A 26,916-nucleotide genomic window follows, 5' to 3' on the forward strand; every position below is an offset into this window, starting at 1 on the left:
CTTTTGAATGCTAAAATGTCTCTAAAAAACTAATGGAAAGGGTTAGAGGGCTGAAAATGGCAGCAAAATGTCGATAAGAGCATGGCAAGTACTCTGCAAATAAATGTGGATCGGGAAATAACTTAAAATAAAAAATATAAAAATATTATCTTGACCTAGGAGGACGAGGTCCATATGGAGTAGGAGGTTGAGGTGGCGGTAGATGTGGCGGTGTAGGTGGAAGTGGCGGTGGAAGAGGATGAGGTAGCCAACACAGCTTTTTGTTTTTAATTTATTTATTACAGAAAAACTGTAAAATATATTTTTTTGCCCTAAATGGGTGTTTTTTGAATAGGACAATAGAAGAGCACTAGCTAAAGTGTTTATTTCACACCTACAGATATGGAGGAAACACTGCAAACACTGGAGGAAACACTGCAAAATATATATTTTTGCCCTAAATGGGTGATTTTTGAATAGAACAATAGAGGAACACTGGCTAAAGTGTTTATCTCACACGTACAGATATGGAGGAAACACTGAGAAACACTGCAAAATTGTATTGTTTTCCCTAAATTTATGTTTTTTGAATAGCACAATAGAAGAAAAGTATATACAGGGTGTATCTCACATTAACATATGCAGTGCTGGTGTAATATGATTTCTGAAGCAGGACTGACTCCTATATATTTCTCTCCCTATAAGAACAATCAGGAACCTCTCCCTAAAGTATCAAATGCAGAGTATCTCACAGGAACATATGAAGTGCTGCTGCAATTTGATTTGTGAAGCAGGACCGACTCCTATATATTTCATGCAGGGTATCTCACTGGAACATATGCAGTGCTGCTGCAATATGCAGAGTATCTCACAGGAACATATGCAGTGCTGCTGCAATATGCAGAGTATCTCACAGGAACATATGCAGTGCTGCTGCAATATGCAGAGTATCTCACAGGAACATATGCAGTGCTGGTGCAATTTGATTTGTGAAGCAGGACTGACTCCTATATATTTCTCTCCCTATAAGCACAATCAGAAACAGGAACCTTTCCCTAAAGTATCTAATGCAGAGTATCTCACAGGAACATATGCAGCGCTGGTGTAATACGATTTCTGTAGCAGGACAGTCTGACTCCTATCTTATTCTCTCCCTCAGAACAGATCAGCAGCAGCCTTTCCCTACCCTATCTAAAGCACAGTTACAAGCTGTGCTATGTCCCTCTAGCTTATATAGAGTCTGGGTCACATGCTGGGTCACATGCTGCACTGGCCAATCACAGCCATGCCATTAGTAGGCATGGCTGTGATGGCTTCTAGGTTACAGCTGTAAAACAAATGGTGATTGGCTGCCCTGCAGCGCGCCATTACATTGCGGAACATCGAACCCGAACTTACAGCAAATTGTTCAGGTTCGGGTCCGGGTACAAAAAACCCAAAAGTCTGTACCGAACCCAAACTTTACAGTTCGGGTTCGCTCAACCCTAGTAGAGATAAATCAGATGTGCACCTACTGTTAGTATATTGTACTGATCTATCTGTGAATATTTTATGCTTTCTAAATATGAACTTTTATCAATACATTTTCTATTTATGTTAAATTTGTTGTGTATGCGCTTAAAAAGTCCCAAAAAACCTTTCTATATATTTATGTTGTTAATAATTATCTGATTGTTCTCAGAGTTTCTTGTACATGTTAAAAATACACAGCTCCCATGACACTTAAATAAAATAAAAAAAGAATAATAGAAAATCCCCTCTTACACTAGCATGCCTTTTTTTATTGCTATTTCTGCAATATGTTACATACAGTTCTAATTCCACCGACAACTTAAGAAATGAAAAGTGCGTCTTAGTAACATCTACAGCTGATTCTTCCTGCCACAAAGTGCTTAAATCATAGCGAATGTACTTCGAGGGTCATGCCTGGGTAGAATACAGCAATTTTCTAGGATTTCTTTTTTACTAAGCTACATTATTTTCTCTTCCACCTCTCTAAGTTTAAGCCAGCGGGCAGGTCCATATTTTTTCCATAATACTTTAACACAAGTCCCTGTCTCTCTCTACTTAATCTATAAGATCAACTGAAATGGAAGACAGCATGAAAAAGAGGGAAGAAAAAAAAAACGACTGCAGAAATTTAAGATGAGAAGGAAAGACGTCATGTGTATTTCACAGATGTTTTTATGGTTTGCTCGGAGCATTTAGAATCTTAGTATTATGAAATATATCATTCTCCAATTGTCAATGATTCAGCAAAGCACTGAGCTCCTAGACTTTCTTGAAAACCATGCTTAAGGACAACACTGCTGGGAATCCCAGCAATATTGACTTTGTACAATTTCAAGGAGCTTGGTAAATATATAAGTAGTCATTCTGCCATCCAGATTTCTTTAGATTTAAAGATATCAAGAGAGAGATATGGGGGCTACCATTGCTAGTCCATAAAAATGTGTATATCCAGGGCGCTCCAAGCATTTGAATCCTGACAGATAAAGTCTGTGTTGGAGAGGGTAGCAAATCTTCACACACTTTAGGCAGCACTCAGGGAGACAAGCAATCTCTAATGGAAACAGAAAAACAAACAAGACACCTCTAAGTGCAGAACTATAAAACTTTTAATATCCCCTAAAGAGGTTAAAAACACTTACAAGATGGTGGATGAAACAGGCATGTAGCAGGTAAGTGCGTCCAGAAGATGTTCCAGTGGCAGGGCAGTCCCAGTCTGTGATGGTAAAGCTTCCAGGGAAGTCCACGAGATAACAGCCAACTTGTGCTGTGAATGTTCAGGGGACACAATAGTGCTGGAAGCCTGGCTGAAGATGGAACCAATGAGCTGTTCCGAAATGCGTCCCGCCTCTATGACACACTTCCTGTCCACTTCCTGTTTGTGTTCCATGCTGGTCTTTGTCTTGCTTTCTCTGACGTCATGGGACTGCCCTGCCACTGGAACATCTTCTGGACGCACTTACCTGCTACATGCCTGTTTCATTCACCATCTTGTAAGTGTTTTTAACCCCTTTAGGGGATATTAAAAGTTTTATACTTCTGCACTTAGAGGCGCCTTGTTTGTTTTTCTGCTACCATTGCTAGTCACCCTCTGAAAATGTAAAAATACTTTGAATCACAGACCTGCAGCAAATTAAAATAAAATACATTTTAGCACTATATTTGTTTCCGTTTGAAGGTTGAAAAAGTGTTCAAATCTAAGCAACAATGGGACAGTCAAGCAACTAGACTTATCAGAGTACAAAGCAAGAAATTAAAGCATCTTTTTGAGATAGGTAGATTCCCCTGCTTTTGCAGGTTAAGGAGCAGCAGTTGGGGGAGGGTGCTAAAAACACAACTCAAACACGTGTTTTTATTGCACCCAACCACAAGTGGAAACCTAATCTAATAAAATCAGCACTAGAAGACGTTACATAACAATGACAGCTCCTCTGTTCCGAACACCTCCTCCACAACTGTGCAGGGAGAGAGGCTTCCTCCCAGCTCCCGAAGCCCCTCCGCAAAGGCACGCACCCCCCCCCCAGATGGGGGTGGGCCTCCTGCTGCAGTCTAACACTCCATTCTTCAATTAAATTATAAAGGTAAAGATGGGATTTTTAGGGTGCAAAAATACACAAAAAATATAAAAAAAATATACATTTATTATAGTATCAAAAAACAGAAAGATAAAATATCCATCCAATAAACAATACAAATATGTTGAAAGTGCAGACATTGAACAATTTTTCTACATATGTTTCGCCAATAGAATAGCTTCTTCAGGAGATTGGATTAGTCAAGCAATGTCCATTAGGATAGAAAACATCAAATCAAAAACATATAAATAAAAAATATATATACAAAAATAAAATGACACATACAAATACACAATACCCTATTAGCTAAGACTTCAAGAGCAGACCTAAGTGGGATTTGATAATTACCTACAGGTGATGTCAATCACCAATTGATGGATGTGGAGGCCTGGAGATCAATAAAACACTTGTATAAGCATGGATCATCTGGTGTACCACAGAGGCCAATAATTAAATACAAATGAGCCCAATTAAGAAGCCAGATTCTGGGTTAAATTCAGATGTTCTAAGGTAGAAAAGGTATAAATTGAAAATATTTCTCAAGTGCCCCTAGCTGGAAAGAACCACCAATCAAGAATTTATGTACCTTTTAAATCCTGACAAGGAATAAAGTTGATAACTGGTATACTTCTAAATATTATTCTGAAGATCCAGCCAAGATCTGTCAAAAATAAGGCAAATCAAAAACAGGAAAAACGCCTACGTTTCCTCGTCGGGCTGGTTTTCGTCGAGAAACACGTTTGTGTGTATGCTTAGAAACCCGCACATGCTCAGAAGGGTGGCACCAGTGGAATGAAACTTCCCCTTTATAGTGCCGTTGTACGTGTTTTACGTCACTGCGTTTGAGAACGACAAGATTTTGTCTTGACAGTGTGTACGCAAAGAAAGCTTGTCAATGTTCTCGACAATCCTAACAAGGAACTCGTCGAGGAAAACGATGTTTCATTTACAACGAGTTCCTCGGTCGTGTGTACGAGGCCGCATAGGTAAAACCAGTCAGCAAAAATCTAAAACAGAATGAAAAAGATACTTGCTGATTGTGGATGTATATTCACCAGATAGGGCATCCTCCTTCATGTGTGTCTTTTCCCCTTGACATCCGGAAAGTAATGAAAGTCCTCTGGCTGGGGGTTTAAGTACAGGCCTCCTTCCAGTCCCAGCCACTAATCAATGCAGTTGACGAGTTGACTTTATACTCCATTCTTAACTTCACCCAGCTGACAACTGGACGTGAGCATAAGTAGGAGGCCTGCCCTCTGCCAATTCCAATTGGGGATTGGTCAGGGCTCCTTACAAGAGCTCCCTGTCACTACAATTCCTAGCCCCCTCTTCCAGAACATTCTCCCTGGAAGCAGGGGAGGCATCCAAGAACTGACGTACAGGTGGTCACACCCACTGGTACACTAACTACTCCCTGCCCCCAGATCAAAAACAAACAGGCCTAGCATGCAGCATAGGCCTGCCTAAATTTACCTGCCTTGTAGTTATCACAAAAGTTCTCACCTCTAACACCTACCTACGGTAGAGGGCGCTACAGGTGTATATTTTTGTATATAAATAAAAACACTGGCGCAATTGCTTCATTATTTTGGTGCATGCCATCAAACATTTATAGAAACTGTTGTATAGCACTTTTAACATGGCACCTGCAATACCACACAGAGCTTGTCTTATAACATTGGTAATTTGGTGCACATTTTTACCACAAAACAGATATATTTTCCATTGATAAATTCCCCTGAGAGTGTAATAAACTAATAAAAGAGAGATTAATTAACTAAACTTAAAGTGGCATTATTCCAGGTGCAGGATTGCAGGTAAATTCTAATCTGCTCAAATTTTTTAGGAATTTTCTTGATGTCAGATGGGGACAAGGTGAGAGGATTTTGGGTAAGATACGTGTTGCTAATCTCATTCTTGCTGCAGCACGTTAGACACGACAATGTATGTGAAAAGAGCATACCTCATCCACATCATCTCGGGTATTTTCCTCAAAGCCAGACAATACAGGACAGAGCTGCTAAAGGTTATCCTCTGCAATGGAAAGGTGTGATTGACAGCTCCATGTTGGTGTTAGGAGACAATAACACATAGTTGGAAATACAGATGAGATTATGTCTTGCTTTTTCAAAACCCCCATTTTTTCAGGAATTGAGCAAACACTTTGTTCTTCAAACAGCTTATCTCTTTGGCCGAAGATTAGAGGAAAACTTTGGTATGTATCATAGTACTGGCATTTTTATGACATGTTTCTATCAAGCCAAAACATAGATAAGAGATTTGTCTTCCACACAGTAAAAACCGAACTCTGCTGTCATTCTTTTTACTGATCAATGCATCGCCCACCAAATTAAAAAAATATGTGATGACAGAACAGAGGTAATATTAAACAGCAGTGTCTACCTGACTTTCCTCATTTAGTGCTAGAGACAAAACATCTGCTTCTAAATGTATCCTAAACAAAATAAAAAAATAAATAGGCTAAAAAAAAAAAAAACCCTACCACTGAGCTGGAAAAATCAAGAAATTGGCCCAAACAGTGTTTATTCATGAAGTTATTTAAAGCAAATTTGAGGCAAACAGCGACATACACCATGAACCCCTTCCTACCCAGACCGGCATCCCTTGCAAAAGTTCTGAATGCCCAGAAGGATGGGAAAGATCGGCTGATCACGTCACCACTGTGATTAGCTGTCACAGTGGTCACACGATCGTAAGCTGGTCCCACCAGCTACCGATCATTACTGGGAACCAAGAATTGTCTTTCAGGGGTCGGTCTCTGTAATGGAAGCGAACAGTGAAGCCTCCTACACACGACCGAGGAACTCGACGGGCAAAACACATTGAGTATTAGCGGCCCCCCAGCCCCTCCGATTACTTACCTGACCCCTCGAAAGTCCTGCGCCGTGAAAGAGCAGGCTTCTCATTCATTGGTTGATTGAAAGCAGCGCAGCCATTGGCTTGCACTGCTGTCAATCACATCCAATGATGCGCGCGCCGGGGGCGGGGCCAAGTGATACAGTGAGCGGCTATGGCCACCGGCTGTATCACGGGAGCGCGCCCGCACGCACTCAACACCAGGTGTTGAGTCCTTGTGGGGGTAGCCGAGACAGACGCCGAGGGACCCCAAGACCAGGTTCGGGGTCACTCTGTGCAAAAGGAGCTGCACAGTGGAGGTAAGTATAACATGTTTGTTATTTAAAAAAATAAAAATAAATGTATTTATTGATCCTTTAAGAAACATTTTTTTGCCGCTGCAGATTTGTATAAGGTGGTTGTAAAGAGGTGAAAGTACATACAGGATACTATTTGCTTACTCTTTTCTTCACTTTACAACTAGGCCGGTGACACCCAGTTATTAACCTTTAGGCCATTTTTTGCGATACGACACTGTGTTACTTTAACTTTCAATTGCACTTTAATGCAGCACTGTGCCCAATTACAATTTTTTCCCTCTTTTTTCCAATAATAGAGCCTCATTTTGTTGGTATTTGATCACCACTGCGGTTTTAATTTTTTGCGCTATAAACAAAAAAAAATGTATTACTTCATAAATTTAGCCAATATTTATCCTGCTATATATTGTTGGTAAAAAAAATCCCCAAAAAAGTAAAGTGATTGGTTTGAGCAAAATTATTGCGTCTACAAACTAAGGGATATTTATTTTATTTTTTTCTTACTAGAAATGGCAGCGATCAGCGACTTATAGCGGGACTGCGATATTGTGGTGCACACTTTTGACACTTTTTGGGGAGCAAAAATATTTAGCTTTTTTTTAATGCTAAAAATATACACGGTCACTGTACTAATGAAACTGGCTGGGTCCATATGCTGGGTCCCGTGTGACCGTCTTCTTCTCTGACATCATCAGGACATGCATATCCCCTGAGGGCACTATTACTAGGTACGTGATGTGGCACAGAGCGGCCGCCCTGCCACAGTAAATGTACCTGGGATGGCCGCTAAGTGGTTAAGGTAGAAATAAAGGCAACATTTTTTTTTCCATTTTTGATAGAGGAAGGAGGGCTATAACCCTTGTGTCCCAGTGCCATCAGTGTTTCATTGGGCACATTTCCCTTCTTTTTCTGTCATTTAGCCAAAACAGCAAGTGAGGAAATCCCCATTGTAAGATTTCCTGTTTGTCAATCAGTCTGGCACTTACCCCATCAAAGTGCGGCTGCGGGCACTGGCACCGGTGTCCTCCAGCGTGGCAGGCTGCAGGGAATGGCTCCAGTGTCCTCTGATCAAACGTCTTTCTCCACGCCTTCCGCCGTGCGTCTCCGCTCTCCTCCTTCTAGGCGATAGGCGTCCAATAGGATCACCTGATGCTTTGGCCAATCAAGAGATGGGTCTCACAACCCGCTTCCTGATTGGCGGGGAGGAGATTTAGTGTGAAAATAACAAAAATGTATTCACTATTGTCACACAAGTGGGTGGGATCAGGGCGCAGTGCTCTGTGCCCCAAACCCGTCATTTTTGCAGCCTATCAGAGCCTCTGGCTCTAATCATATGCTTAAAAAAAACACCCCCCATTGGAATTTATAGTCTGGCACCCTGCATGTAAATCAGGGGGCAGGGTGCTGGGCCGGAGCCCGTCCGCCCCATAATAGACGGGCCACCACTGCAAATTTAATGAGATTATCAAATGTTCAAGATTCCAAGGCAATTTAATGATAAAATTGATTCATAGAAGAATAAAGCCAACACTTTCTGGGACCAGACACACTCTCCTTTTACCAGGGCTACTAAACAAATACAAAAGGTCACAAATCTAAGAGTGAAAGGTCATGAATATAAAAATAAATAAAAAGTAAAACGTAATGAATATAAAAGTCAAATGATATTTTGATTATTTATTTATATATATATATATATATATATATATATATATATATATATATATATATATATATATATATATATATATATATATATATATATATATATATATAAATAATCATATATAAATCACCTTTGCACTTCAAAATAAAAATTATTAAAAATTGGCAGTGCTCAAAAATCTCTTCTATAATAAATGTAAAAATAAATATATTGTGACTACCAATTCATAATTTATATAATGTGTCCATAAATTGCAATCTTTCATCTGTGCAAATAACACAAAAAAGTGCAAAACAATTAATAAAGTGCATCCAAAATCCAAACAGGGACCATCCTCAGGAACAAGGAAAGGAGCTAGAGTTGAGAATAAAATTGATTTATAGCAGAGAAAAGTCAACACATTTCAGGGGTCAAACACATTCCCCTTTCATTGGGGTTACAAAACAAGTACAAATACAAAGGACACAAATCTAAAAGTAAAGGGTCATAAATATAAAAATGAATATACAAGAAAAATAGGTATTTAACCTTGGACTTTTATATTCATAATTTTTTTTAACTTGTAAATTTATTTGTATATTTATGAAATTTTAGATTTATGACCTTTGTTCTCATTGGATTGTATATATAAACAATAATGATCTGACAGGTGTTCTAATCCTTCTCCACTATATCCAAAACTAAACAAGTTAAACAAAATGTTTTGCCTTTAGTCTGAGACCATATGTTGGATCCCGTGTGACCGTCTTCTTCTCTGACATCATCAGGACATGCCTATCCCTTGGAGGCACTAAGAGTAAAATAAACAGGCGAGATGGAGAAAGGAGCATGAAGAAAGCAGAAAAAGTAAATAAGCACAATAAAAAATATATAAAATATAAAAATATATAATAGTACAAACAGGAATCCCAAGTATTTATTTCTTCTCATATAGATCACAATACTTCCCTGGACAATGCATTTGTCTGCTTTTTCGCACTAGAATGAGGAAGCCATCTTTATTTAGGAATTATACAAGGCCAGCATCTATTTCCTGCAGACTGCGGTGTTGGCTGAGCAATGACACAACTATGTAAGTCCTGGTGGCTGTGCTTATAAATATATGACACAGATCTACCCTTGATTTAGCCTCTCACCTGTTACGAAGGTACAATATTGCAGACTGATCAATGGGGGAGAGGAGACTGAGGAAATACTACAGCAGACTCATGACAGCATCTCAGCCTAGGCGCAGTCAGAATTCAAGGGTGGCTATTTAATGATAAATAATGCTATATATTGTGCCATGTCAGGAATTTATTCATGCAGCAGCAGGACTAAAAAAGTTGTTGAAATACATAATTGAACTACATCAATATCAGTATTCAGTAGAGATACTGTATATTTTTCAACCAGTAGATGCAGTGTTTATAAGTTTGTAGCTCCATCTATGATTATTCTGACCGTGTGTAGGCTCCATCGGACATTTGCTGTCGGAAATTCCGATCGCGTGTACACAATTCTGACGCACAAAATTCCACGCATGCTCGGAACCAAGCAGAATAGCCGCACTACCTATTGAACTTAATTTTTCTCGGCTCGGCGTACGTCTTGTACGTCACTGCATTCTTGACGTTCGGAATTTCCGACAACATTTGTGTGACCGTGTGTATGCAAGACAAGTTTGAGCCAACATCCATCGGATAAAAAATCTACGGTTTTGTTGTCGGAATGTCCGGTCGTCTGTACGCGGCATATGTCTTTTCATGAATAAAGTTCCTGTTCCTGTCTGCGGTTAAGCAGTAAAGCCCATGTGGACTGTTCTGTAAGGCTATATACAGAATTTCTAATAAAAGTTATTGTAAATGTCCACTTTGACCAATTTATCTTCCTAATAAGCATTTCAGATTCTCATAGCATCTCTCCACCCTTCATAAGTCAGCATCACCACCTCTAACCAATGAGCTGGCCCAGGAAGCAGTTTGGGAACAAAGAAAAAGGTATTCTGGGGCAAATCCACAAAAACGTAGCCTAACTTAACTTTTACCATTTAAGTTACACTGGCGGAAAATTTCTACCTAAGTGCCTGATCCACAAAGCACTTACCTAGAAATTTTCGGCCGTGTAACTTAAATGTCTCCGGCGCAAGGCGGTCCTCTTCTGCAGGGGGCGATGACAATTTAAATGAGGCGCGCTCTCCCACGCCGGCCGTACTGCGCATGCTCGTGACGTAATTTTCCCGACGGGCAGCGCGCAAAATTACGTTACGCCGGGCTTTGTGGATTGCGACGGGACAATAAAGTTGCGTCGGGTAAAAAAAAAGTTACGCGCCGAAAAATAAAATTCTAAATTTAAAAAAAATAGCGGCGATCGAAAAAAAGGTCTGTTTTTACAAGGTGTAACTAGTTTACACTTTGTAAAAGCATCCCTAATTTTACGTATGCAAACATAAACTTACGCAGAAAAAACAAAGCTGAAAAGCTTTGTGGATCTCCGTAAGTCCTCATTTGCATACGCAAAGCGGCATTTCAACGCGAAATGCCCCCAGCGGCGGATGCGGTACTGCATCCTAAGATCTGACAGTGTAAGTGTCTTACAGATGTCAGATCTTCTGCCTATCTTTGGAAAACTGCTTCTGAGGATCAGTTCCAAAGATAGGCACAGGGATACGCAGGCGGAACAGCAGTTCCGCCTGCGTATCCCTTTTGAGGATTTGGCCTTATATACTAAGGGCCAGATCCACGTAGCGGATTGTAATTTTAGGCAGGCGTAGTGTATCGTAGTAACGCTACGCCACCGCAACTTTGAGAGGCAAGTGCTGTATTCACAAAGCACTTGCCTCTAAAGTTACCGCGGCGTAGCGGAAATCTGCCGGCGTAAGGGCGTGCAATTCAAATGGATGAGATGGGGGCGTGTTTTATGCCAATACGTCTTGACCCGACGTAAATTAAGTTTTTTCTGAACGGCGCATGCGCCGTCCGTGGGGGTATCCCAGTGAGCATGCTCCAAATTAACCCGCAACAAGCCAATGCTTTCGACGTGAACGGAATTCTACGCAAAGCCCCATTCGCGAACGACTTACGCAAATGACGTAAAATTTTCAAAATTTGACGCGGGAACGACGTCCATACTTAACATAGGATACGCCTCATATAGCATGGGTTAACTTTACGCCGGAAAAAGCCTTACGGAAACGACGTAAAACAAATGCGCCGGTCGGACGTACGTTTGTGGATTGGCGTATCTAGATAATTTGCATACTCAACGCGGAAATCGATGGAAGCGCCACCTAGCTGCCAGCGTAAATATGCACCTTAGATCCGACGGCGTACTAAGACGTACGCCAGTCACATCTAGCCCAGCTTCAGGCGTATCTTGTTTTGTGGATACAAAACAAAGATACGCCGGAGCAAACTAGAAGTTACGCAGCGTATCAATAGATACGCCGTCGTAACTTCTTCGTGGATCTGGCTTTATATATTTTTTATTTCAATTTTATTTATTGTAGCTGGTCTATCTAATAACACCTGGAAAAAAGAATTACATCAACATTGCTTTTCTATGCACCTGACAGCACTGAAAAGGCAGCTCATTTTGATAAATAGATAGACACAAGGAAAATAGGAGAGAAATGACGAATCTGCATGGTTCAACATACCTATACTGTGGGAATGCAAGTGAAGAACCATGCAGCAAAGCTGGAAATTACCACCCAGAGGGTTCATTCATATGAGCACTGGAACCCGTCCTGCCTGCTGAGTTGTTTTTTTCTGCATCTAACTATAGAAGTGGATGCATATGCAGGTTGCACAGACACAACCAGGTGTCAAAATTGAACATGTGTGCAGGAGCAGGTACATGAATGCACACTCTCTGCGTTCTGATCTGTGCACCGGTCCAAAATTTTAAATGTGGTTCTGTCCATGCAGCTGCTGTATCTCAATCCACTTCTGTAGGCAGATGCAACAAAAAAAAAAAATGGCCCAGCAGGCAGGGTGGCTCCCAGTGCCTGTATGAATGTGCCCTTATGGTGACCATACATGATCAATTTTGGTAAATGATCAATTTTTTTCGATCAATCTCTTTCAATATAAATAATACATATATAGTCAACAGCCCATTTGATCAATATGCCAGAAATCGGGAAGTGGATTTTGTCTGACAGGTAAGATATGAATATAATTTATGATTGTAAGTTATCGATCACATCTCTGTTTCCACCATGTAATCTCATAATCAGGTTAATTAAAATGCTATCATATTTCATGAACAAATTATCTTCACTCCGCCGAGCAATAAAAAAACAATCGATACTGTAATATTCCAAAATGGAAAAATATAGTCGCGCTAAAAATTTATGTGAATAAATTAGAACAAATATGTGCATATTCCAAATACAATTCAAGAAAAATCAATCCTTAAATAATAATTGTGAGCAAATTCTATGATAGAAACAGTCCATATGATAGGTGAATAAGTGAATAAATTCTTATCGCTGGCCACAAAGGGGGTGTTCCACCACTAATGTGAAGAATCCTTAAATGATATAGTTCAATTGTGTCAGAAAGTGAAAATTACAGCCGATCCAGTGAAATCCTCCCCAATAAAGCACACAGATCTGCTTACCAGAACCCGGCGATCCCTTATTATGAGGGAGCATATAGATATAAGAGCTGCTAGGTTTTAATACTCCAAGGACTGATCATCTCCATACTCCATAACGGTGAATGTCAGATAACATAAGAGTATGGAAAAAGACAAGAAATGCCTTGGATAGTGTAAAAAAACTCTTGACTTTAATAGATAAAAGAAAGTACATACATTGCACTTAGCGAGTCGCTTGTTCCGCCCTACTAGTTTCACGGAAAATCACATCTTCCAGGTGCCCCTGGAAGACGTGATTTTTCGCGAAACTAGTAGGGCGGAACGAGTGACGCGCTGACGTCACCTTCCTTGGACTGCTCGTGTTTCCTAGATGGACGGGTCTGTCTGCTTGTGTCCGGCTTGTCACCTCGCTCTGATTAACATGGAGTGTTGACTTCCGAGACCAACTGCTGTCACGTTTTCACAACTGTTTTGTCCTTCAGGTGGAGTGGCGGGCTCCAGGTCTCCTCGGCAGGGATGGTATGTCTCCTCATCCTCCTCCTCTCTCGGCTCGCTCTGTCTTCTCTCCAGCAGGAAGGAAGAAGGGAATGAGGCAGGGCTGACGTGAATGGATGCAAAACAGCTCCTCCTAAGCTGCAGAAAACAGATCCTCCTGCGGCTTAGTAGGAGCTGTTTTGCATCCATTCACATCAGCCCTGCCTCATTCCCTTCTTCCTTCCTGCTGGAGAGAAGACAGAGCGAGCCGAGAGAGGAGGAGGAGGAAGAGACACACCGTCCCCGCCGAGGACACCCAGAGCCCGCCACTCCACCTGAAGGACAAAACAGTAGTGAAAACGTGACAGCAGTTGGTCTCGGAAGTCAACACTCCATGTTAATCAGAGCGAGGTGATGATCCCCAATAGGCCGTTTCCATCCAGCGTGTGGCTCCGCAACCTTTAATACCTTCATGCTACCTGGGGTCCCCTATAACCAAGGGACCACCGGGATCTGGTAAGCAGATTTACATGCTTTGTTGGTGGAGGATTCTAGCTATCTGGTTATTACTCCGTATTGGTGGTTCATCTGACTACATATCTTGAGGACTCTTTGTCTTCACTGGTGAAGGAGCATCTCACATTGATCACTTCTGTGATCCAACTTTTCATATATGGACTTTTGTTTGAGGGTTCATGATTTGTTTCTTTTGCATGTTCTGTGATAAGTACCTTTCCACAGAAATCTTGAATCTAGATAATTGCATAGAATGGCATTATAAACACGTAACCCTGTAAATAGTGAAAAAAGGCAGAAAGCTTAAAATATTTTTCTGAAGAGAAAGTCATGTTTCAAAGCAGGAAGTATTTTTTTTCTGAGTATTTTAGACTTCATTTTGCAGTTATGTACATAAGGTACCGTAATTCCACCTAAAGTATAACTACACTTTATTTTTTCAATACATACTAAAAATGAAAAGATTAATCATGTCTCAACACCTCACCCCAACCTAGATTTATTTCCTAAACAAGTACATGTTTTGTGAGATTTTTTAGGTGTCACGATTTATCTCAGCATTCAAAAATGCCGTCATAAAAAAAAAAAACTCTCAATATTTATTATGCAAATATATTAAAAACTTATAGAATAACTATTTTGAATATTTCTTTTGTCTTCCATGATGGGTTTTTAAATATTTATATAATAAATATTCAGAACATTTTATGACTGCATTCTTGAATCTTGAGTCTTTACTTTATCAGTGATCCTTACTTGTGTAGTTTTGCTACTGACTTAATTCTGACTTTAAAACTGCTTTAATTATAAACTTTTATGAATTCTTACTGTAAAAGGTTCATTTGTTCACATCAATTTGAAGATACTGAAGCCTGTTAGACCTTGTTAGTTGTCTTCATGTTTTTCAGGTCTAGATAAATTACCCAGAGAACTTCCATACATGCCAAAACCTGAATGATCCACGTGAAGAAAATTAATGACTTGATAAGATGGTCAACCATTAATCCCTGTGGAATAGACAGCTGCAATGCAACTTTAAGTGAACCTGTTCCATGTCTGATAGACAAGAGACAAAAGGTTCCTTGATAACAGGTTGTACAAGGAGCCCATATTCACCTTTCCTGAGCATTACTGCACCCAAAAATTTCTGTGAAAAATTGAACTTTCATGGAGTTTAAATCTGCTCAGGGCTATGCTTTCTCCTTATTTGGTCCTCATGTGACAACACTTAATCCTGATGACTGTTTGATAAGCACAGAGCACAGTTGGAAGCAGGGAGGAGAATCTCGTATTTCCTCATACCCAGAAATACTAGTTTTTGATGAGATCTCTAGGTGGTTGAAAAACATGGGTATGTAACTATAAACTCTTTGTGATGCCTCCTATCAATCAACCATGCTTTTTTGTTTAGTTCATGCAAAGTATGGGATCATATTGAGTACCTATTTACACTATTTTGTGGATGACAAGTAACATGGAGAAGGTAACGTGTAGATTTAATCAGGAGATGCTAACATTCCTATGTCAGGAAGTGTTCTATCACAGGGATGGTCTTAGTCCCATTGGAGTAGCAACAAGTCACTGGGAGCCCACCACTATATGAATGATGACTGAAGATGTTTAACAGGAAAGCTATAGTTCAGGGGTCTTTAAACTTTTCAGTATGAGGGCCACATTGCAGGTTTTACAAAAATTTGTGGGCTGAAAAAATCCCCTTACATCAGGATCCCCCATTAGATTTCCTTTTACATCAGGGTCCCTGTTAGAGCAGGTCTCAACCCTGTTGACCCCAAGAAGGAGGGCCAAGCCACAAGGCTTCTTGCAGCCAGCACTGGTTGCAGTTATGTACTAGTTGGAAAGCTAAATTCTGGTTTGCATCACTTTTCTGGGATTGTCAGGCACCCAGGGCAGCCAAGACTGGCCAGAGGGACCCCCACATTTATACTCCAAATCCAAGAGACATGAAAGTACAAAACAATGCACTCCAAACAGATCGTGTGTGGGCCCCAGCGGTCAGTTATCCTTCGGTCAAAAATTTTAGAACTTGCTTTAAAATTGAACCGATGGACGCCTAACCGATAGGTCAAAACCGATGGTTAGTATGCAAAAGCATCGGTTAAAAACCCGCGCATGCTCAGAATCAAGTCGACGCATGCTTGAAAGCATTGAACTTCATTATTCTCTGCACGTCGTTGTGTTTTACGTCACCGCGTTGGACTCGATCGGTTGGCACATCAGACCATCAGTCAGCTTCAACTTCGGACCGTTCTCATCGGATGGACCGACCGTGTGTACGCGGCCTTAGAAACACCTTCCTAGAACACACTTAACCCCTTGATCGCCTTCTAGGGTTAACCCCTTCCCTGCCATTGACATTTATACAGTAATCAGTGGCCATTTTTAGCTCTGATTGCTGTATAAATGTCAATGGTCCCAAAAAAGTGTCAAAAGGGTTCGATCGGTCTGCCACAATTTTGCAGTCCCGCTAAAAATCGCTGATCACCACCATTACTAGTAAAAATAATTATAATAATGAAAATGCCAAAAATATATCTCCTATTTTGTAGTTGCTATAACTTTTGCGCAAACCAATCAATATACAATTTTTTTTCCAAAAATATGCAGAAGAAGACATATTGGCCTAAACTGATTTTTTTTTATATATATATATTTATTATAACAAAAAAGTTAAAAATATAGGGCCAGATTCACTTAGGAGGGCGTAACTTTGTGCGGGCATAGCGTATCCTATTAACGCTACGCCTCCACAACTTAGACAGGCAAGTGCAGTATTCACAAAGCACTTGCTCCTTAAGTTGCGGCGGCGTATCGTAAATTGGCCGGCGTAAGCCCGCCAAATTCAAAGTAGGCTGGTAGGGGGCGTGTTGTATGCAAATGAATTGTGACCCCCACGCAAATGAGGCGCCTAACGAACGGCGCATGCGCGCGCATGCTCAGTATCACGTTAAATTTACGCCCTAAGATACGCCGGCTCAATGCCTGTGACGTGAACGTAACCTACGCACAGCCCCATTCACGTACGACTTACGTAAACGACGTAAAAAGATACGCTTGTTCCAACGTCCATACCTTGCATTACCTGCGCCTCATATAGCAGGGGTAACTTTACGCCGGACATTTGCCTTACGTAAACGGCGTAGCGGGTGCAAATACGTTAGTGAATCGGTGTATTTAGCTAATTTACATATTCAACGTGTAAATCTATGGAAGCGCCCCTAGCGGCCAGCGTAAATATGCACCCCAAGATACGACGCGTAGGAGACTTACGCCGCTCGTATCTTGGCAACAGAGAGGCGTATCTGATTCTATGAATCAGGCGCACAGATAAGACGGCACAGATTCGGACTTATGGCGGCGTACGTGGAGATACGCCGTCGTAAGTCCTTTGAGAATCTGGCCCATAGTTTTTTTCTTTAATTGTCGTTCTTTTTTGTTTATAGAGCAAAACAAATTTAACCACAGAGGTGATCAAATACCACTAAAAGAAAGCTCTATTTGTGGGGAAAAAAGGATGCCAATTTTGTTTAAGTACAATGTTGCACGACCACGCAAATGTCAGTTAAAGTGACGCAGTGCCGTATTGCAAAAAATGGCCTGTTCTTTAAGGGGGCAAGAAGGGTTTTCAATTGTGGTCTGTGTATACTTTGGAAAGAATTACCCTCACTTGCTGTCCCAGAGAGACAGGAAATGACGTAAAGTCTCAACAACAGAGACAAAAATATTAACCATTCCCTACTCTATCCAAACAAAAAAATTTAAAATGCTTACCTTAGCTATTTAAATGACTAATACATTGATGGCATATGGGAAGAGCAATAAATAAAAAATGCACAGGCACTAATTTTTATTATTAATTTCTTTTTGCTATCTTTTTTTTACAATTATGGCTGCATTTTTTTTTTTTTTAAACCAAGAGTACAACACTCCTTCAAGTAAATTTAGACTGATGTGTGAATGACTCCATTCACAAGATCACAAACACATGTTTAATTTCCCCCCTAACAATGACAGGCCATTATCAGAGTCCCATATTTAGACAGAGCCAATTCTACTGGTCTATGGGACTGCTGGTACAGGTTGGTACCATATTATTTGACTTTGCTGAAGAATTTACACTGTAAATAATTTAGTCTGGAATTCACAGGGAACCAGCTGTATCTGGAATTCATTTGTGGGAACCCAAATAGACTTAGGAAAGTTTAATACAAGGGAAATAGCTGCAGAATAAAATTGTTTTGCATGTGAAATCAGGTCATTCTGGTAATTTCACCCATAAAAATAAATTTATATAAGCTAACGTGAGTAAATATCAAATAAATTACGAATGATTTCCTTGGAAAATAAAATATACATTTTCACAAAAAAATATATGCTAATCTTAAAAGTCAAAACAGAAATGATTAAAAAATTACTAAAAACAGCATACTGTAGGTAGTGATGACTATAATAGTATTATTATTATTATTATTATTATTATTATTTTTATTAATACTATTATTATTTTGCCTGAATGGGAATATAAAATACAAAGAAAAAAACAATTAAGCGATAATATATATATATTTTTTTTATGTAAAATAATGTTTTTGCATTGTAAAAACTATTTTACTGAACAGTTTTGAAAGATGCCACTGCAAAAAATCCCCTGTGAAGATTCTCATTTATCCAGGTCATGGTAATATACAGAAAATAGTAGCAGTTGGTCACATTTAACTGGGCCTGTTCTGTAGAAGTTTCATTGGTTATCCAGGCAGACTTTTCAAGTGCTCCAGAAACTGTATAGGTAAGCCGAGTATAATCTTCAACATTACAGAACAGGTCCAGTTAAATGTGATTAACTACTTTTAGTTTGTAGGCTCTAAGGAGCAGGGCCCTCTGATTCCTCCTGTATTGTAACTGTACTGTCTGCCTTCACATTGTAAAGCGCTGCACAAACTGTTGGCACTATATAAATCCTGTATAATAACACACAGACACCGTAGAAAAAAAACTTTTATTAAAAAAAAAAAAAATAATCCAGCGATGTGAATCCACTCTCGGCCCGGCCCCCCGCTCCAACGTGGTCTTCTATCCTGCGACGGATGATCTCTCCAGCGACGGGTGATCAGCGGCCCGGTCCAGCAATGAGAAGATCCATCCGTCCAGAGTGCAGCAGGCAAGCTTCTCTCTCCGCTGGACACAGCCCAGCAGAATGACGCGCTGGAGCTTTGACATTTCTTATATATTTCTTATTCCAGGTCTTTCCCAGTGACGTACAAGGGTGCGTCAGAGGGGGCGGGGTCACGTGACGGGTGGCCGCTTCCCCTAAACAAGAAATGTCACAGCTCCAGCGCGTCATTCCGCTGGGCTGTGTCCAGCGGAGAGAGGAGCTGCCTGCTGCGCTCTGGACGGATGGATCTTCTCATCGCTGGACCGGACCGCTGATCACCCGTCGCTGGAGAGATTATCCGTCGCAGGATAGAAGACAACGTTGGAGTGGGGGGCCGGGCCGAGAGTGGATTCACATCGCTGGATTTTTTTTTTTTTTTAATTAATAAAGCATTTTTTTCTACGGTGTCTGTGTGTTTTTTTTTTAACTATTTACACTTCCTTCGTGAAATGGTAGAGGTACAGTGTACCCCATTACCAATTCACATAGGGGGGGCAGGATCTGGGGGTCCCCTTTGTTAAAAGGGTCTTCCAGATTCTGATAAGCCCCCCGCCCGCAGACCCCCACAACCACCGGGAAAGGGTTGTGGGGATGAGGCCCTTGTCCCCATCAACATGGGGACATCCTCCCCATGTTGAGGGCATGTAGCCTGGTGCGGTTCAGGAGAGGGGGGCCGCACTCTGTCCCCCCCTCTTTTCTGCGGCCGGCCAGGTTAACGTGCTCGGATAAGGGTCTGGTGTGGATTTTTGGGGGAACTCCACGCCATTTTTTTTTATTTGGGGTGGAGTTCCCCTTAAAATCCACACCAGACCTGAAGGGTCTGGTATGGATATTTGGGGGGAACCCCACGTCATTTTCTTTTTAAAATGACGGCGGGGTTTCCCTTAATATCCATATCAGACCTAAAGGGCCTGTTAATGGAATTTGGGGGGACCCCCAGCTTTTTTATTTTTATTTTTTATGAATGAATCATCTCTGAATTGCCAGAGCCGACAATTCATTAGAGCCGCAAAGCCGGTTTTAAATGCCTTTTTTTCTTTCAGAAATGACACTTTGTGCAGGGACAGTTCTATGTACGGGAAACATGCGCTTTTTCACATGCTGACTTTACACCCCCCCTAGGTACAAAATTTAAAGTAATATTACACTTTATTGTTTCACTTTTAGCATTATTAAATTCACTTCTCCTGAAAAAACGTCCGGTTTTAAAACTTTTTTTGCATTGATACATGTTTCCTGGGACAGGACCCAGGTCCCCAAACACTTTTTAGGACAATAACTTGCATATTAGCCTTTAAAATTAACACTTTAGATTTCAAATGTTCGAGTCCCATAGACTTTAACGGGGTTCTAAAGTTCACAAGAACATTTGGTGTGTTCGCAAGTTCTGATGCGAACCGAACAGGGGGGTGTTCGGCTCATCCTTAGTCATCCACAGTAGACATGCCCAACAATTGCATAAAAACAGGTTAACTTTGGATGGCAAGGCCACATCTTTATTGAAATTGTGTAGACTAAAAAAGTCGGAATTTCCCACTGTAAAAGTTCGATGTGAGCTTTTGGTCGGAAATTCCGACGGTGTGTAGGCCCCATCTGACTTTTTCTGTTGGAATTTCTGACAGCAAAAAATTGAGAGCTGGTTCTCAATTTTTCCGACAAGAAAAGTAAAAAAAAAACATGCATGCTAGGAATAAATTCGATGCATGCTCGGAATCACTTAACTTCATTTTTATCGGCTCGTTGTAGTGTTGTACATCACCGCATTCTTGACGGTCGGAATTTTGTGTGACCTTGTGAATGCAACACAAGTTTGAGCCAAAATTCAGTCGGAAAAAAATCCACGTTTTTCTTGTCGGAATTTCCGATTGTGTGTACGTGGTAAAACAGTATAATGCTGGCTGCAGGGACTGATCGAATAAAATTTTTCCAACATCCCCACTCGAGAGAATAGATTATTAGATCTCCTTCTTTTGAATGAGAATGGCCATCCATGGATTCAAATTCAGCCAGTCCTGTTCAACCGCACAAATTTCGATCCATCTATGGCTAGCTTAACCAAATGCAGCTTATTATGTCCAGTAGCATAAATGCACGCCAGTCACAAGGTCAACTGTAAACAATAAACACTAACCTGAATGCTTATTCCTATTACTGGACAGGCATTTTACTACATCATGAGGCATAACTCCCAACTTTTTGAGATGGAAATGGGGGACACCTATCATCAAAAGTATGCAGGCATAGGACACACCCCTTGCCATGCCCCCTTAAAGGAGACAAAAAACAGGATTGGTTAAACCCACAAATGCTTTTTTATCACTACTATTCCTTTATATTGGCTTTTGGAATTTACAAATGCAGCAATTTAGAAATCAGATATAAGGTTTAGCGCTGGAAAATACTTTTGGATAGCTAAATAGTGAATTTTATATACATCTATATAGATCAGAACAAAATGAGGGACACATGAGGAGGAATGAGGGACAGAGGGACATTGCTCCAAATCAGGGACAGTCCCTCGAAATCAGGGACAGTTGGGAGCTATGCATGAGGGCATAAACCATTATTAACAGAGCAAATGCTAGGCCAGATAACAACCACCAGTAAAGTTGTGACAAACAAGTGCTTTCTAGAGAGGGTGGGGAACTCATCTGATGGCTGTGAATCTTTAAGGCCAGTGCATGCACCCAGCACATACGCTAAATTGACTTAGAGGCCCACCACCCCTCACACCCCCGTTCTAAATAGACCATTTTTATTTGTAAACGCCTTTAGTATCCATAAAGTGTGCACACCCCTTTAAAATGAAATGTTTCCAACAGTTAAGCCTCCCTTTCACTAGGGCTCCAGGGGCACTGTAGTAACTTAGCAAAAATGCCAGACATTAGCAGATGTATTTATAAAATGTGACAGACTTTTCTGTGGTTGGCTATGGATATAAGTTAGCAGACTTTGTTATTGCATTGTGACATATGCTATCTGCAGTAGCCACAAAGGGAGATGCTGTTAATAGAAAACACTAGCAGTCTGTTGACACCACGTTAAAGCCCAACTTAACTTTTAGCTTAAATTAGCTAAATACATTCCAAGTGCATCAAAACAAAATTGTACAAAGTCTTACAGTTCCTTTGCTTCAAAATTAGCCATAGCCTGTGAAGGAAAGCCCATCCCCTGCCAGCATGCTGCAAAGAAGGACTCTTGCCTTCTGTGTAAACACAGTGGTCTCTTTGCAGATACTCCAAAACAACATATTCAAAGAGGTGCTGGAAATTTTAAACCTAACACATGTAGTCAGATGAAGGAAAACATCAAAAAAGTGCAATAGTTCCGGCAAGTCCGCACCCCACACAGCAAGGCTTCCGCCATAGGTACCATTGAATATGAAGGACCATGAAGTAGCATGAGCACAAGTAATGGCAGACTGGTACATTCCACAGTTCACTCCGGGGGTCCAAGAAGTAATATGAACACAAGTAAAGGCTTTAATCACTGGATCCTGGTATGCAAAGAGACCATAGGTGCTGACTCTTGCAAAGCGGTCCAGCATTCAGTCCATAGGGCTCCAGGGACTGGCAGCCCCTCTCATCTCAGCTTACAGTTCCATCCCCACAGGGGAAAAAGGAGAATCTCCACAGGGCTCTACACTATTTAACAGCAACCCAGCTCCATCTGGGCACACCTCCACAGGGATTGGCTAGGTCCTGTCAAATAATCAGACTGGACATTTGAATCTTCCTGCCCTAATCTCTAGAAACTTCTTCTAGAGGCAGGAGGAAGCAATCAAACTATCAACCTGTGAAGCTCTGAGCAGACTAAACCAAACAATCACTGCTCCTGTGATTACAACAGAAGCCAAAACTAAATTTACCTAGCAGCTTAACCAGGAGGGTGCTAAACAGGCAATATTGTTATTTAGGCACAAGCTGGTTTCTAGTATTTTCTATCACAAGAGATTAGGGATGAACTTTATGTTCAAGTCGAACATAAGTTCGACTCTAACATTGGCAGTTCGCCCGTCCAGGGAACAGCGAACAATTTGGGGTGTTCGCGGCAAATGAGAAAAGCTGCGGAACACCCTTAAAAAGTCTATGGGAGAAATCAAAAGTGTTAATATTAAAGGTTAATATGCAAATTATTGTCATAAAAAGTGTTTGGGGACCCGGGTCCTGTCCCAGAGGACATGTATCAATGCAAAAAAAGTTTTAAAAACTGCAGTTTTTTCAGGAGCAGGGATTTTAATAATGCTTAAAGTGAAACAATAAAAGTGAAATATTCCCTTAAATTTCGTACCTGGGGGGTGTCTAAAGTATGCCTGTAAAATAGCGCACCATCGTTTTTAAAAAATGCTCTAGCAAAGCGCGGTAACTTACAACACGTACGATGGCACTATAAAGGGGACGTTCCATACGGATGACGCCACCCTTTGGGGCTGCTTTAGCTGATTCCATGTTAGTAAAAGACGATTCGCGATTTTCTGTCTGTTACAGCGTGATGAATGTGCTTACTCCATTACGAATGGTAGTTTTACCAGAACGAGCGCTCCCGTCTCATAACTTGCTTCTGAGCATGCATGGATTTTTAACGTCGTTTTAGCCCACACACGATCATTTTTTACAATCCGAAAAACAACATTGTTTAAAACGTTCGGAAAAAAAAATTGTAGTTTTTTAGAACCCGAAAAATTATGTGAAGCCCACACACCATCATTTTAAATTACATTTTTTAAAAACAACGTTTTTTTCATGCCGAAAAATTATCGTGTGTACGCGGCATTATGTTATTCACAGGGAAGGTTTTTCACATCACATTAAGTTATACAGAACAATTACTAAACTCTATAGAATGGCAGCTAGAAAAGTTTGGAAAAGCCATTTGATTTACAGCACAGGCCTGACAAAAACCAGTGCCATGGGACGCTCTACGCTGTTTACACTTCTCTGTATATGTACATTGCCATATTTCATGCTGCAAGCGTTAAAGCAGTCTTAATACACTGCTAACACGTATGAGCTCTGGCATCCTCAAGCAAAGCTGGATTCCTCCTTGATCATGCCTATTGTGATGAGTGGGACTCACTATGCAATAGAGAGCTGCTTAAAACCCTGGCTTACGACACATTCCTCTCTCAGTTAACACTTGTACAGACCATTTTACCCCTACGTAGGTTTGCTGATGTATTCTACAGATTTACTATTTCGCACTTTGATATTTAAAAAGCTCAATCGACAATTCACTATGCCTGTTTAGTTTTTACATAACCATTTTGAGATGCTCTTGGTTCTATACAAATTTAATTGATTTCATCATATTTAGGCCCCATGCACACTGGACGTTTTTAACGCGTCTTGGTGGCATCTGGCTTTTTTTCTTCCCTAATGCGCATTAACTAAGCACGTTTAGCCCTTGAGCATTAATTCATTTCAATAGCCAGAATAAACTAATATTCTTTCCAAATTAATGAATTTATGCCCAAGCACTTGATGCGCCTCAATTCACCTAAATGCGTTACATGTGTTTTCAAGTGTCAAGCGTTTTTTTTTTTGCAAAAAAACGATGCTGTCAGGAGAAAAAGTGTCTAGGAAAGATGGCGAAAGGGTCCAGTATGCATGAGGCCTTAAAAAGTGATGGAAAGTCTGCAAAAAATGTGATAGATTACAATAATTACCACTTTCAAAAGCCACTTCATGGTTCCTGAACTTCTCAGACTCTAGACTTTTTTTTGTAAGTGAACCTTTGCTTTGCCAGTGCAGGTGAAACGTAATAGGTTCACTTTCAAGCCCCTCCCCAGCAACATGTGTTCCTTCTTAGGTACATAGAGGAAAAAGGATGGGTATTTCTCCAAGGGAATCACTGCAATATACACAATAGACAATTTTCATCCTCTTACTTCATCACATACATGGTGCTGGCGATTGAAAAGTGTATACTGCAGTGTCTCTTTAACAGTTGCTCTCTAGGGGGAGATATCCATGCTATTTCTCTATGTATCCATGAAGGTACACATTTTATTTTTAGAAGTTGAGCTCATACAGTCCCGATCAAAAGTTTAAAGACAAGATAATTGAGTGCACTCCTGACATGTACCAATATACTAATTAAGGGGGGGGAAGGGGCAGGTTCACAAGAAATGGTTGGGAATAGGGTTAATGGAAGTACATCAGTCCGTAGTAAATGTCCATTAAAATCCAAAAGTATATATAAAAACCTTTCGCTGAGTGGCAGCCTGCTTACAGATGAAGTAATCTGAAGAACAACATGGAAAAGAAAAAGTGGCGCCTTCTGAGCGTAGTAAGTGGTATTTATTCAAGTAAAAACATATTAAAAGTATAGTACTCACAAAAGGAGCTGTAAGGTAAGCTTCATTAATATAAGTTCATCCGCAATGGTCCCGGGAGCGGCTGCAGTAACTCGTTGTCCTGGGGACTGGATCGGCTTGTTTCCTTGCCTCAAGTGGCAGCGCCGGTGGGAGCCGAACGCTCTCAGGAACGCCAGCATTCCTGAGAGCGTTCGGCTCCCACCGTCGCTGCCACTTGAGGCAAGGAAACAAGCTGATCCAGTGCCCAGGACAACGAGTTACTGCAGCCGCTCCCGGGACCATTGAGGATGAACTTATATTAATGAAGCTTACCTTACAGCTCCTTTTGTGAGTACTATACTTTTAATATGTTTTTACTTGAATAAATACCACTTACTACGCTCAGAAGGCGCCGCTTTTTCTTTTCCTTGCTGATCAAAAGTTTAAGACCACTTGAAAAATGGCAAAAAATCATATTTTACATTATTGGATCTTAACAGGGTTCCAAGTAGAGCTTCAACATGCAACAAGAAGAAATGAGAGTGAGACAAAACATTTTTGGAGCATTCAATTAATTGAAAATAACGAATACACTGAAACAAGTTTAGGACCACATGCCTTTAAAAGGCCAAATCTGTGCAAATATGTGGATTTATTGTCATTTTCTGTCAGGTAGTCACACGTTGTGATGGCAAAGGCAAAAGAACTCTCCCTTTTTGAAAGTGGTCGGGTTGCTGAACTACATAAGCAGGGTCTCTCATCAAGACACTGGACGATCCCTGACCCAAATTAAGGCCCTTACTGGTGCTGACTGCAGCCCCATAACCATCAGACGGCATCTGAGACTGAAGGGCTTCAAAAACAAAAAACTTCTTCAAAAACCTTGTCTCCTTGAATGCCACAGAACTGCTCGTTTGGACTTTGCAAGAGAGCACCAAACATGGGACATTCAAAGGTGGAAGAAAGTTTTATTCTCTGATAAGATTTTTTTTTTACCTTGATGGTCCTGATGGTTTCCAACGTTACTGGCATGACAAGCAGATCCCACCTGAGATGTTTTCTATGCGCCACAGTGGAGGGGGCGCCATAATGGTCTGGGGTTCTTTTTCCTTCAGTGGAACAATGGAGCTTCAGGAAGTGCAGGGGCGTCAAACGGCCGCTGGCTATGTCCAGATGTTGCTGAGAGCATTCCTCATGACTGAGGGCCCTTGTCTGTGTGGTAACGACTGGGTTTTTCAACAGGACAATGCTACAGTACACAATGCCCGCAGGACAAGGGACTTATTCCAGGAGAATAACATCACTCTTTTGGCCCATCCTGCATGTTCCCCTGATCTAAATCCTATTGAGAACCTTTGGGGATGGATGGCAAGGGAAGTTTACAAAAATGGACAATAGTTCCAGACAGTAGATGGCCTTCGTGCGGCTGTCTTCACCACTTGGAGAAATGTTCCCACTCACCTCATGGAAAC

The sequence above is a fragment of the Rana temporaria genome, chromosome 6, assembly GCF_905171775.1.
Source record: "Rana temporaria chromosome 6, aRanTem1.1, whole genome shotgun sequence".
Classification (NCBI taxonomy): Eukaryota; Metazoa; Chordata; class Amphibia; order Anura; family Ranidae; genus Rana; species Rana temporaria.